Source organism: Rhipicephalus microplus, chromosome 2, assembly GCF_043290135.1.
Source record: "Rhipicephalus microplus isolate Deutch F79 chromosome 2, USDA_Rmic, whole genome shotgun sequence".
Taxonomy (NCBI): Eukaryota; Metazoa; Arthropoda; class Arachnida; order Ixodida; family Ixodidae; genus Rhipicephalus; species Rhipicephalus microplus.
In genome coordinates, this window is record NC_134701.1 from 94,695,200 (window position 1) to 94,709,440 (window position 14,241).

The following is a 14,241-nucleotide window of genomic DNA, read 5'->3' on the forward strand; positions in this document are numbered from 1 at the left end:
GCACGATTCAATTCAAAAGGAAGAGTCCATTTGCACATCAACAGCTTGGGGTCACGTGACCCAAGGTAAACGTCCCAATGAGGTCAATAGTAAAGCGATCGGCTTCAACTGGCACTGAACAGGCTACGGCTTGTCATGTGAGTTTTAGGTCACTTTTTAACTCACTCAGCTGAACGTCAGGCTATAGTGTACTGTAGTACACTCTATAACACTCTAATGATTAGGCTCACCTGCTCCGCAATCATATTCTCTGCTAGGCGGGCACATTCAATCATGCCTTGTCACCTGCATTGCCGTCGTTGCCGTACAAAGTTTTGACTCTGGTTGATTACGATAGTCTGGAGCTTGGAATACCCGCGATTCGCGACGTCGCGAATTATTTTCGCTATGACCAACCTTTTACAGAACAGCGATTTCAAAATGGACGCCGTTCCAAGCAGCACTAATAAGGTGCCCAGGGATGGACACTTCAGCCATGTTCGCCCGTGTATCTCAGTTAGCTGTATTGGTGTGTTTTGTCATGCACAGCATTCATGTATACGCAGAGGGGTCAATGCAATACCGCTATCGGTAATATATATCATCGGAGAAACAGAATACGTTCCCTGGTTGCCAGGTTCTTCTTTGCACCTCCAGATGACCCCACCTATCGAGCCTCTCGCTGTTGCGGCAGAAGTAACACGGACGCGAAGTCTACAGATGAACTAAAATTCAACGATACCTGCGTGTTACTTCTAGCGATGATATATGACAATACACTGTTCCACTTTGATAGCTTGTGGTCGTGAAGACACCCTCATTGCGCTTTTTCCGTGCTTCGAACGAGACGACTGCAACTCACCTGCAACTAAATTCCCCGACATGCTGACCGACAAGCACACGTTTAATCATGCTCTTTTCTTTCGCCATTCTTTTAAAGGTGGTTTTCATCTAGATAATTTCATAAAATCATTCAAAGTGGTGTGACGAAGATCAGACGCGATGAGTGAGTGCGTTTCCAAGCTGTGGCGCCACGATAAGAGCACTCGGATCGTTTACGTCATCGCTACTAGCACATCGTCACTCAGGATGGTATTTGTGGAATGCATCCGTCCTCCATGAATGCACCACACCGAACACCATGGAGGAAGGAGCCGAGCACGTAGCACTATAAAGTGTCGATGTCGCAGGGCACTCCGATTTACATCAAACTCTCATGCTCTGTTTGCCTCCGAAATAAAATAACTTCCACGCGATGGATTCCATTCAAATTTGGCCAAGACGATCTACGCACACCAAGCAATCGCTGGAAGGGCGCATCTCGATTACGAAATTTGAGCTCATCAGTGCTCCTTTAAAGGGAGACTTAAGTCAACTATTAAGACGACGTTGATTGTTGAAATGGCGGTCCAGAAACCTCATAGTGTTACTTTTCTGCCTAGGAAGGGCCTATTTTGAAATATAATCACGTTTTAATAGTCTGCTTCAGGTTAGCGCACTTCAAATTATCCGCCTCAAGAAGCGGACAAACTCACGTCACTGTTGCCGTGCGCAACGTAGCCCCGCTTTACTGCGCTAGTAGAAGCAGACCGAAAGGAACGAGAGCCACAGCAGTAACAATGGCCATTGATCAATTTCCCGCCATTGGCTCAGAGATTGCAGACGCTTTTGTTTCAACTGCGCCCCTCTAGATGACACCACCTGTTGGAGTTAGATTTGCATGAGTTCATGAGTAACTTAGCCACGTGCCAGCTTTGCACTTGATGTCTTTTAGCTGTCACAGAGCTCTATAGATAGAATGACGTGGCGTGGCTTTGACTGTGCGCGCAGTGCTGTTAAGGGTAACTGCAACAGATAGGGAATAAATATTTAAAATCTCGTGGTACGCGATGCATTTGGTCAGGCATGCAGGGCTTATTCCTAATGTACGGTTTCTGCTTACGAGTTGCGCAGTCTGTGATCTGCGCCGATAGACCAACTTATGGTGGAAGAAAAATTACTCTCTCCCACTAAAGGAAACCATGCATAGGTGTGAACCAGCGGGTGCTAACGCCTGCACAGGTGGCGCCGTTGACGCTGGCTCTCATCGCGGCGTTGCGCAGGAGATCAACCTGGGGACGAGGCGCTAAGCACGCAAGGAGGGACCGCTGTTTCTTACTGTAACATGCCAATCACTGCTAATGGGTGAGAGACACAAGACTCTTATTGGACGCAGAGACTCTCAGTACAGTTTTAACTGAGCATAACGCGCACTCTGCTCGTTTTCATTGTTCAACAACGCACAAGAGAAGTATATCACCAGCACTACATTGGAGGTCAAGATCCAGTGCCTAATACGGGGAGGCCAGTGAACGGTTGTGCAGTGCTAGCGGTCGTTTTTTTTTTTTATCATGGAACTCGCTATCAGATATGCTGCTTGCGTCGGTGGTGCGAGTCAAGAGAGTGGGGAGTGTAGGAGAGAAAAGAAACGGGGAGGGGACGCTGCACAAAGCATTGAACTCGACCATAACACGCTTGGCATCTAAAATGGCACCAGTGTATGAGGGAAAATTGCTGGATCTGCAGTCGAAGATTTTCCGCCAAAGAAATGTAGACTGCAGACTCTAGATCACAGTACCGGCTGCCATTTGGTTCAGCACGTTAAAGATATCAGTTAATTTGCATGGAGCATACTACGATCATGTACTCTATAAATGCTACATCTACTTTATAGCTACATGTACTTTATAAATGTGCTCGCAAAATCACTTGTGAATTTACACAGTGTACACTAATCCAGAGTTCCCGTCTGTTTCTGAAGCATTGTTACAGCAGAACACTGAAAAATATTGCTGCAGGTGCATATATATAGCTGTTATATATATATTCACACAGCAATTCATACACGCCATTCTAACAACCTGACACATACACATGGCCCCACTCATGGGTTGGCTGCTGTGAGGAGCATGCACAGAAGCTTTCGTTGACACTTGCAGTGCATCATGTTACTGGAACATAAGCAACAGCGTCATAAGGCTAGACTATATTTTAGTCTTATGACATTCTTCAGCTCTCAAGGAGCAGGATGCTCTTCTAGAAAAGAAAAAGAAAAGGCAGATCCCACACACAGTATACAGGAATCGATGCATAATGCGAAGCAGCCAGGAAGGAGGAAACCATGCTGTACAATTAAGACGTGGATATTGTGATTTGCATGTTAGGAAATGTCATTTATGTTCATCATACAGCGATATGCAATGCAAATTTTGCTGTATATTAAGCTAGCGAAATTGCCGCAAGCACACCAAGAGCCTGCCATGTAAATAACGTGGTGCATGATTTTATGTCATGATTTCCATGTTACCATTTGCTCTTTATCTTCATCATGCAGTCACGTCCATAGGTTGACGAACTCATCCACGAGTCGACTGAATCAAACTCAGGTCAAGCCGTGAGTCTCAGGCTGAATGAGCTGCATAAGTTTTGCTGACCTATGGTCACGTCATATTAATTTTGGTATAAACGAAGCTATAGCAAAATAACCGCAAGCACACCAAGAGCGTGTCATGTATGTGAGGCCATTCGTGACATGCATGTCATGGTTTTCCCATTACCACACCCTTAATTTGTGTTATTTGTGCAAAAATATCTCGTCATATCATATTTGGCATATATATATAATGAAACGGCTGCGAGTGTACCAATCAATGTATAACGGTATGTATACCAATTTTGGTATACATCCTTTTAATGATATGCTAAGGAGAGCACAAGGCTGTAGGTGGCTAGATAGACAGATAGGTACATATATATATATATATATATATATATATATATATATAAGGGAAAGAAGTGTATTCCTATGGGCTCGTTTTTTCGTGTTTTAACATAATATTAATGAGATCTAACAGACAGTAATGCCAAGGAATGTACAGGGGAAGTTATTAGAACCAATGGAATGTAAATAAGAAAAAAGAAAAGTGGATAAAAAATAACCAGCCGTGAGCAGTAAACGAACCTATGACCTTCGAATAACGCGTTCGATGCTCTAACCACTGAGCTACCACAGCAGCCTTCCCTCCATTCACTTTTTTGGGTTTATATGTGAATTTAGAAGTAGGAGTGACAGTGAGCGCCATCTATAAGCCAAGTGACGAGTGTGAAAACACTCTTTTATGCGCATGTTTGGCGTCACGTAGCATGTGAACTTATATGAGCGGACAGCTGATTAATAGTCCCTCGTATACAACCTAATGACACCAAGTCTGCCAGTACGAGACCCTCGTTTAATGAAATAAGGGAAAGAAGTGTATACCTAAGGCTCGTTTTTCCGTGTTTTAACACAATATTAATGAGATCTAACAGACAGTAATGCCAAGGAATGTAAATAAGAAGAAAGAAAAGTGGACGAAAAAATAACCAGCCGTGCTCATGGCTGGTTATTTTTTCATCCACTTTTCATTCTTCTTATTTACATTCCATTGGTTCTAATAACTTCCCCTGTACATTCCTTGGCATTACTGTCTGTTAGGTCTCATCAATATTATATATATATATATATATATAGAGAGAGAGAGAGAGAGAGAGAGAGAGATTGTTTGATTGATTTATTGATTCAAAGTCACAGAAGTTCACTAAGACATGCATTGCATTTGAAGTTAAACAATTGTAAAAGGTCAGCTATTATTAGTATATTGCGTGAATGGCACCAGTGCTCTATCTGGCTTATTAAATGCATATTATTTAATTTATTGTTATATAAATATACAAAACACACCTATTTAATTTGCAGAATCCTCTGAAGAAAATAGCATCTTGTTATCGTAAACCTGCGATGGCTGGATGGCTCATTGGAATGTTGTCACCCTCTGACCACATTGCTTGTATTGCCTCTGTTGCCAATGAAACGACAATGATAACCCCATTTCATTCATAGACAGTGCCAAGTTTACTGTCTACATCCAAGGTCAGTGGGCTTGGGCTGAAGGCTGCTGTTGCGAACGCGTGTTACCACTTGCATTACTTCGTCAAAAAGCTTACAGTGTTAAAAAATTGAAAAAAAAATATAAAGCATTTCTCGAGTTCAAAAAACAATACCTCCTTGTAAGTTCACATATCTTTAGTTAATATATATAACTTTATGTATACTTTTAGTCCACTAAGTGACCAGCAAAGTTGGTTTTCAATGAACACTGAGCTTTTTTCTAAAAAAAAAAACCGAAATTGGAATTTCTTTTTCAGACGGTATATCTTGAGCACCTTAATCGTTTTTACTTCATAGCATGTTGAACAGGCTGCTATGACAATTAATTTGTGCTGTTTTATTTTGACATGCTTTCACAGTGAATATCGAATTTCACAAATTTATTCAATTTGACTCCTACCAAAATCACTTAATGAGTTTATATACATAAATAAGTTATTTATAGTTACATTATCTCATTAGCTTGCCATAAACACCATTTTATTGAGTGCATCCTATATACGTCCTATGAATGAAAATTGTTGTTTGATACTCTCTAGCTAAGTCGGCGAAAAGCTACAAACTAGCACAAACAGGCAGGAAAATTTTCGTCTACAGAAATTAGCTAGAAGAGCAAGTTTTAAACACAAAGAAAAATGTGGTGATTTTTAAGCCAGATTTTGCAAAAAGCTGTTGGAGAGTGAGAATCATTTTAGTGGAGAGTTGGAGATGTTTGTCTGTCTTTTCGCCTGACATGTTACTCTAGATACTGGATGATAATTATGATATATGCAGCGATAAACACATAACACATACATACACTCACACACATGCACTACACTATTTACGATGTTTCGTTCAGATTTGGGGCCCAAAAGAATGTCAGTAGCACTTTTGTGGCATGTAACGCACTGGAGCTACTTTGCCATGGGCCTAAAATATCTGGTGAAGTTGTCTATATCTAACAAATTCTGGCATTTTAGATTATATTTATCATACCTTTTTCTCGTATTGGTTTGATACTATTGAGATTTTGCTGTAATTTTAAACAATCAAAAAATATTCTCATAAAATTATTCAAACAAAAGACCAAATTGAATGGTACTGCACAATATTACTTGCACTTTTCAAATACTTTCACACCATTAATTCTGACACGTCAACTCTACCATGCTGTTTCCAAACTTTTATTGCATAACTTCATCAGTGTACCTTTATGATTTACCTTAGAGTTTTGCCTCTAAATTTAGGTTTACAGGCTTTAACAAAGTAGTATGACCTTTTCGAGACAGTGTATAGGAGGGCTCCAGACAATTTGAACCCCATTGGGTTCTTTATTGCGCCCTAGTATTCCACCTAACGTGGTTCTCTAGGATTTCACTTCTACAGAAATGCAACCATGGTGCCTGGATCAATCAAAGCTGCATCTATTGGGTGAGTAGGCGAGTACTGTATGAGCCACTGAAGCGGCACCACCTCTGAAAATATAAGCGCATACATGTGCACCAGCCTATACGTGCAAGCACTTCTTTTGAATAAAAAATAATTTTTTTGTGGCTAAAGTATTTTCTTCCTATTTTTTTCTTTAGGCTTAAAAATGGCATAAAGAACATTCACAAACTTTATGGACAATGACTAAGCAGCCCAAAAAATGATAGAGGGGTTTCACTTCAAAGGGAAGGGGACTTTGATGCATTAGAATTGTCATTTACTGATTTTTTTGCAAGAAACGCCTCAAGGCCCTTTCTTGTAGGGATACATTACATAAGGAGGAGGGAAAAACAGATAAGCTGTAGCATCAATAAAAAGCAGAACAATACTCATCAAACAAACACCTAAAAAAGTGTGACAAACAAACAAAATATACAAAAAGATGCCATTCTGAGAATAGAAAGGCTCTAGTGAGACAGACTACAAATGGGTAATATTTTTAATAAGTTTATTAAATTTAAATGTATTCATTTCAGTTGCAATATAAGGAGGCAGCTGGTTCAACTTGATAATGGTTTTTGGGATGAATGATTTAGCAAAGTTGGAAGTACGGCAAGCTATGTGTTTAATTTTGAAAGGACGATGTTGATTTGGAAATATGATTGAAAAAAAAATGAAATAATGAGTGGCAGTATATTTTATAAAAAAGAGGTAAACAAGCTAGTGTACAATGATGGTAAAGGTTATCAGGACCAGCACAAGCCTTTAGGACTGACACACCAATGAAATGGTAGTAATCAGATAAAAAATAACAAACTCTGTTGCATTTTTCTGGAGAGATTGATGTTACCTATGAAGTAGGACTAATCCATGTGCCACATCTATGAAGTATACTCTATATTTTAGGATGAATTGAAGTAAAGTGGGTGAGTCTATGCACCTGTGCAGGAGCATGTTGTAGATTACAATTTAAGAGGCAAACAGGTAGTGGCAGCTACAAAGCGAAGTAGGTATGACGGTTCCATGTCAGGTCAAACATAGAATGAACACCTAAATAGTTGTCAGTGGAAGCTAAATCAACAGTAATGTCATTAAGAATACATGATGTACAGAAAGCAGCATGAAACATTTTGTAAAGGTGACAAGTTTAGCCCTACACTTATTTAGAAATGTAGCCATGATGAGCACCAAGTCGTAATTGAACAGAGGTTGCTTTATAATAACTGGTAGCCAGAGTTACTTTTTATGGCTCAGTACACTACAATTGTGGTCATGAGTTAAAAAGTCTGATTTGAGAAAAAATATATTTAGGCAAATCATTAACAAATATTAGAAAAGAACAGGTGACCAAGGAAACTTCCCTGCAGTGTGCCAGATGTTACTTGAGCCGTCGAAGAGTTAGAGCCATTAACAAAGGTGAATTGACTGCGATATCAGAGGAACCTTTGTATACTAAGATGTGTGTGTGAATGTTCAGTTGTCTTAACTACAGAGTCTATGGCCCGTATTCACATTTACAAACCAACCTTGGCCTTCCCTCGAGTTCTCCTCAAGCTTCTGTACCCTCTACATGTGTTATAAAGGCTTACAACGGATAATAAAAACTTGAGGTAACATCGAGAATGGTTAGTGAATACGAGCCTATGATCGGAGAACCAATCAGTGCATCGAAAAAACTGGGAAACAAGGTTTCAATTTGAAAGCCAGCGTCTATTAATAAACCATGAGTAAATTAGGTCTGCTGATGGTCACAAGGAAATTCCTTTCAGAAAATGTGCTATTTAAACGTGATGTAATCTTTGAAATAATTATTCATTTGAGTTTGAATGATGCCTAAGGAGCTTGGAAAAAGTGTAAGTTAAAGGAATGGGTCTGTAGTTTAGAGAATCAGGGCAGGTGCCTGATTAGAACATTGCATAACTTGGCTTCACACCAGTCACGAGGAATGCAGCAAAAGGATAATGATCAATAAAAAAGTGCAGTGAAGGCTTCAAAAATACTCCCAAGTATATTTTTTAATATACCGTTGCTAAAAACAAGGAGATCCATACCTGCAGCATCTTTATTGTTTGTAAATAAAGAAAAAATACCATCTTTACTGATGACTACAAATTTATGGCATAGAGTAGAGAAATCGTGAAATGAACTAAAGACTCGAAAAGGAGTAACCATTTCAAGAGTGAAAACAGATGAAAACGCTTTTATAATAAGACAGGCAGAATGGACGCTATTCAGCTAGTCAACGTTCAGATGCATCAGGACGTAAATGTGGCTTATATTACATTCCAAAATCTCCAGGGTTTATTACATAGCATAGTGGACATGCAGGGGCGTCTGCGTAAGCATGCATTTGGTCAGTAGCGACATTGCGGACCCGAGCTAACGGGGGAGGGGGGTTCTCACCAGAGATGGATTGCCCACCCTGGTGCAGTATCTGGCCACTACCTCCCACATGCATACATCAATTAACTCACGGACCTCAGTCCCCAGCAGCTGTGAAGCAACTGATTACGGTGGCGGTCAGATCTACAACGCAGCAGAGGGTGCTAAGAATCTCTGTATCCGGACAGGCAGCCATTGGAACGTGAACATGGCAACGTTTAATGGTAGAACCTTACCTGGTGAGGCAAGTCTAGCTGTACTATTCGAGGAGCTAGATGGTGTTAATTGGGATATAATAGGGCTCAGTGAGGTTAGGAGGACAAATGAGGCCTACACGGTGCTACAGAATGGGCACATCCTTTGCTATCGGGGCTTGGCTGACAGAAGATAACTGAGAGTGGGGTTCCTAATTCACAGAAACATAGCTGGCAACATATAGGAATACTATAGCATTAATGAAAGGGTGGTAGGTATTGTATTTAACTCAATAACAGATACAAGATGAAGGTGATACAGGCTTACACGCCTACATCCAGCCATGATGACACTTCAGTTGAAAGCTTCTATGAAGACGTGGAATCGGCAATGAGTAGGCTAAAAACACAGTATACTATACTGATGGCAGAATTTAATGCAAAGTAGAGAAAAGGCAGGCTGGAGACCAGTAGGGCTATAGTCATCATTGCTGTCTTGCATCAGTGGAGGTTCATCAACCAATTTATCGATGACACATCTACACTACACTGGCTGTTTTGGTATGTCTTATTCAAATGGCTGATTAAACACTGGGCTTTCGTTAACGGGGATTAACTGCGTTTAATAATCGTTGGGGTGCAGGAATAGGTCTGGCTACATGGAGGTAGGAATGCAGAGTGAGAGTGTTCAGAGGTGGGGGAGCGTCCGGCGAACCGGAGGGCCAGGCGCGACTTGATATTTCAGCTTGCAGTTCACAGAGGAGGAGGAGAACTTTAACACTGGAGGAAGCGGAGAATCCCGAAGCGGCGTGCGACTTGAGACTGCAGGTGATGGTTGCACATCTCTGGATCCTTCTTGTAACATCCTCCTTTTTTCTATGTCGATCCTTCACCCTACAATGAAATTTCTGAGCCTCTTTGAAAGCTGTATGAAAGCTGTACAATTCAAGCAGACATCTCGATATGCTTCCGTTGATATGCCGCTGTAGTTGGCTGATTTACGTTAGTATATTGTTTTGGATTAATGCTTGCCCTGATGAATACTTGGTTCCTTCTCAGAACGCTTTTCTTTGAATCTTCGTTAACAAAAGCCCAGTGTTTAATCGGCCACTTGAATAAGACATACCAAAACATGATACCGGTCATGGAACTAACTGAGTCTATCAATCGTTGGTTGGTTTAGAGAAACAGATAAGGCTATATGGAGGTAGGAATGCAGAGTGAAAGTGTTCAGAGGCGGGGGAGCACGGCAAACCAGAGGGCCAGGCACAACTTGATATTTCAGCTCAGAGTTCACAGAGGGGGAGGAGAACATAAACACAGAAAGAAGCGGAGAATGCTGAAGCGGTGTGCAACTTGAAAATACACGTGATGGTTGCGCCATCTCTGTATCTTTCTTGTAACACTGGCGATGCCATATTTAGTTGGGTGACCACAATCTTTGTGATTGTACATACTTGTATACCTGAACAAAGTTGTCCGTATATGTGATAAATTGATCTGACCCTCAACAAATAAGTGTAACTCCATTTGTTGACATTCAAAGACGTAAAATTTTGCCATGATTTCAAACATATTGCTACGTGGCGCCACGGATAACTCAAAACTTGATAAGAAAAAAGACGATGTCGGAGCTCTCATGCAGACTGGATTCCATCTTGTATGCCTGCTTGTCTTCTCGATAGTAAATATATTTCTCCGATGCCTTTTCCCTGTAACATTTTGGTGGAGAGTGCGGGTCCTCCCAGAATCAACATCCACCACGATCCTACGAAGCGGGCATTCCTTGGCTGCCTCTACGATGGCTGATTACGACGAGAACCAGGATTCATCAGTAGACTCGATACCTTCCCCAAGCGTACCTCGTCAGACTGCGCAGCGTCCAACAGCGTAGCATCCAGCCGTCACGAACCGCACAGTCGTTCTGACGACTCCACATGACCCAGGCACCTTTTCCGGCAACGACGACAAGGATGTAAAAAAATGACTTCAGCTATACGAACAGGTGAGTGCACCATACAACTGGGACCCGACGCTCATGTTGGCCAACATTCTATTTTACCTTGAGGGCACGGCAAAAGTCTGGTTTTCCAACCATGCGGAAGAAATCACGAGTTGGCATATTTGCAAACACAAACTAATCGACCTCTTTGGCAAGCCCATTGGACGTCGTCATTCGGCGCAGAAAGAACTCGCGTGCCAACTGCAGTCCTGCACCGAGTCATACGTGACATACATTCAGGATGTGCTCGCCCTCTGCTGCATGGTAGATAACAAAATGCCGGAATCCGAAAAGGTCGCGCACACCGTCAAAGGAATCGCGGATGATGCCTTCACTCGCCTTGTGTTTCGCAACTCTTCGACGGTGGACGACGTAATTAACGAATGCCGATGCTTTGAAGAAGCGAAAAGTCGTTGCATTACTCCCCGATTTTTGTGTCTTGCCAACACAGCTGCCACGTCTACCTGCGAGGACGCCCGTCTCCCTTCAGCCGCTGCTACTACCGACAATATTGTGCGCGTCGTTCGCCATAATATTGAGGCCACATCTCCTATTGTTAATCATGCCCGTGCCACTGACGATTCTCGTGCAACAATTTCTTTAATACAGATCGTTGTCCGCCAGGAACTGGCCAACGCCGGACTACAGACGCTCTGTCTAGTTAAAAGACCTGACCAATTACCTAGTGTACCTGATATGCCCCGCGGTCCGTACAACCGTCCACGTTACCGGAACTCGGCTGAATGGCGAACATCCGATGATAGACCTATCTGCTTCCACTGCAAACGAGTCGACCACATTTCACGTCATTGGTGTAATTCCTGGAATTGGCAGCCATGGCCGCACTACGCCAACACCCGGCGGCCACCTAATGGTTCCCACATGCCAATATACGTCGACCACGAGAATGCTTCGCTACCCATGCCCGCTCGCCGTTGCCATCCGGACAACTGTCCCGCTCACCTAACCGTCACCGCTCTTCCTCCTACCGCCGCCAGTCTTCGAAAAACTAGCAGGCGCGGCTCCTAGAGGAGAGGCTGCCTTGACGACCAGACCCGAAATTCCTCTGCACACTCTACCCGGACACAAGAACTTGATCAGCGTAAATGTAGACGGCACACCTGCAATAGCACTCATTGACACTGGCACTCACATATTTGTAATGAACTCTAGCCTTCGTGCTCGGCTAAAGAAAGTGCTTACACCTGCTCCTATCACTGCACTCCGAGTAGCTGTTGGAGCAACGTCAAATGTCACTGGGATGTGTGCAGCCCGCGTAACTGTGGCTGGATGTCATAGTTCTGTTTTGTTTTACATCCTGGACCACAGCCCACATGAAATTATTCTGGGATTAGATTTTCTGTCGGAGCATTCCGCCTTAATTGACTGTTTTGTGGGTGTTGTTCAACTTGCTTTACTACACGCCGTTGACCATCCTGCTCCTGCGCCGCCAAGGCAATGCTCCGTCGAGCACATTCGCCTATTATGTCGAGCTGTGACGTATATGGACGTCTCTTCCGATCTGCCTGTGGCCGACGGAGATTATGCTGTGTCACCTATCGCTACCGTCCTCTCTTCGTTCAACGTAATGTTCCCGCACACGATTATCACTATGAAGGACAACGTGGCACGTCTCCCTATTGTCAACTTTGGAATTTGCGCGCAAGTACTGCCCCGAGGAATATGCCTAGCAACACTTGCCTCGGCCAGCGACTACATTTCCACTTTAACAGAGGATACACGTCACCTCCCAGTCTTGAGTTGGGCACTACCCGAGATGGCATAACGAAAATGATCGCATCTGATCTTCCTGCCGAGCATGTGCACGCGTTTTGGGGCCTTCTTACATCGTATGAAGACATATTTGATCTCCAGGACCAATCACTAGGCCAAACGACCATTGTAAAGCATCGGATTAACTCCGGCGATGCAAATCCGGTACATCAGCGGCCCCATCGGATATCCTCGACCGAACGCAACGTGATCCAGAAAGAAGTCGACAAGATGCTTGCTCGGGACATCATCGAGCCTTCTTCAAGCCCCTGGGCTTCGCCTGTCGTCCTCGTCAAAAAGAAAGATAACAGCTGGCGTTTCTGTGCCAACTACCGGAATCTTAACAAGGTAACGAAAAAAGACTTGTATCCCATGCCGCGGATAGATGACGCCCTGACTACCTTAGTGGAGCAAATTATTTTTCTTCCATCAACCTCCGTTTCGGCTACTGGCAGATAGCAGTTGATGACATGGACCGTGAAAAAACAGCATTCATAACTCCCAACAGACTCTATCAGTTTAAACTAATGCCGTTCGGGTTATGCAATGCCCCAGCTACATTCGAACGAATGATGGACGCCCACCTTCACAGTTTTAAATGGTCAATCTGCTTGTGTTACCTTTATGACGTCGTTGTCTTCTCGCCGACTTTTGAAAAACACCTCGAGCGTCTCTCGACTATTCTTTCTGCTTCCAGCAAGGCAGGGCTTCAGTTGAACTCGTCCAAATGTCACTTCGGCCGCCGCCAACTCACTGTCCTCGGTCACCTTGTTGATTCTTTTGGTGTTCGTACGGACCCTGAGAAAATCTGCGCAGTCAAAGATTTCCTTTTGTCGAACATCGCGAACGACGTTCGGAGCTTTCTGGGCCTCTGCTCCTACTTTCCAGATTCATGCGTAATTTCGCTCACGTCGCGCGCCCACTCACGGAACTACTGAAGAAAGATGTGACTTTTGTGTGGGGACCTGAACAAGCCAGAGCATTCGCTGAACTGACAGCCAGACTTACGACGCCACCGATCCTCGTCCACTTTGATATGTCTGCTCCAACCGAAGTGCGCACCGACGCAAGTGGCCATAGAATCAGAGCAGTTTTGGCACAAAGACAGCATGGCTGCGAGCGTGTCATTGCATACGTTAGCCGTCTTTTATCGCCAGCGAAACAAAATTACTGAATCACTGAACGTGAATGTCTTGCCCTCGTTTGGGCAGTGGGTAAATTTCGGCCATATTTGTATGGACGGCCATTCACAGTTGTCACTGACCATCACGCCTTATGCAGGCTGTCGTCCTTAAAAGATCCTAATGGACGTCTTGGTCAGTGGGCTCTACAGCTACAAGAATATTCGTACACAGTCGTTTACAAATCGGGCCGCCACCATGAAGATGCTGACTGCTTGTCGCGTCATCCAGTCGACCCACCGGACATTCCTGAGAGCGGAGAGTCTACTTGCGTGCTGGCACTTTCCGCCTTCGGCAACATCAGAGATGAGCAACGTCGTGATCCTCACTTGAGAGATATCATCCATTGGCTTA